Source organism: Empidonax traillii, unplaced genomic scaffold, assembly GCF_003031625.1.
Source record: "Empidonax traillii isolate 1590-97213 ecotype Southwest subspecies unplaced genomic scaffold, ASM303162v1 scaffold2527:size22561, whole genome shotgun sequence".
Classification (NCBI taxonomy): domain Eukaryota; kingdom Metazoa; phylum Chordata; class Aves; order Passeriformes; family Tyrannidae; genus Empidonax; species Empidonax traillii.
Window position 1 is genome coordinate 6,953 of NW_020957720.1, and position 1,394 is coordinate 8,346.

A 1,394-nucleotide genomic window follows, 5' to 3' on the forward strand; every position below is an offset into this window, starting at 1 on the left:
TCACAGGACTTATTTTTGAATTCCTGGCTTTAAAGCCGTTTTTGGTTGGGTTTCTTTTGGGGGAGCCAGCAAACCAAAAGAGCCCTTTGACCCTACATCTCTTTCCTCACCAACCACTTCTTCACCAAAACCCCACAAACAGAGCCTTGGGCTGAACTAACTGAGACAAGAGGGACTTATAGTACTGACAAAACACCCCCCAAAAAATCAACTCTGGCTCGTTATTTGATGTTCCCTCTCTAAAATGAGGTGAATGTTCTTAAACAGCTCATTTGGAGACAACTCAGCTGCTGAAAGCTTTGGTGGATATTCAAGAAGAATGCTGAAACTCCTTTCTTATTCTTGTTCTTATTGTTATTCTTAATTCTTAACTATTCTCTCAACCCTTAACTATTCTCTCAACCCTTAACTATTCTCTCAACCCTTAAATATTCCCTTAGCCCTTAAATATTCTCTCAACCCTTATATATTCTCAACTCTTATATATTCTCTCAAGTTTTAAATATTCTTTCAACCCTTATATATTCTCTCAACCCTTAAATATTCTCTCAGTCCTTAAATATTCTCTCAACCCCTAAATATTCTCCCAACCCTTAAATATTCTCCCAACCTTAAATATTCTCTCAACTCTTAAATATTCCCTCAGCCCTTAAATTTGGCTCCCAGGATGTGGCAAAAGAGCCTCATGAGCAGAGAGGGTTTTACCTCCTCCCTTCCAGTGCCTGTTCCAGCATCAGGAGGAGCAGGGAACGAGCCTTTCCCTCCTCTGTGCTGCCCATAATCCCCCTTTTCCCGGCTGAAGGCTCCTACTTATGTAACCATTCCATGCATCCATTGGTCCCTGTCTCCATAATTCCTCTCGGTTCTGATCCAAAGCTGCCCAAACCCAGTTTTAGTGAAGCCTCCGCAGCTTTCAGAGCATTCCCAGCGCCCAGCGACCGCCTGAAATGGCACCACAGAGCTGGCACCTCCCTCCAGCAGAGCACAACTCCCTGCCCTTTCCTCCAAACTTCCTGGAAGGGACCTTTGCTCCAAAGGGTGGATGATGCTTTAACTGAAACAAAACCCCCCAAAAAATAAATAAAAATAAAAAAAAAAAAATCACGGGAAACCTCCTCTAAAAAAAAAAATCGATGTTTGCCGAGGAAACCTCAATGGCCAGTGCTCCAATGGTGACAGCACGTGGCTCTGGGATTCCAGGAAAGCCAGAAGGGAAGAAAAGAGGTGAGTGAGTGGACTTGGCCATCGGATGAAGGGCGGAGGATGGAGCAATGGGGATGGGTAATTAAAGATTTAAAGGAAAAGCCGTGACCACGGGGCAGGAGGGTCGAGGGGAAGGTCAGGCGGGTGCTGGAGGACACACAGAGCATCCCTTTGGGTGTCCAGGGCTGGAG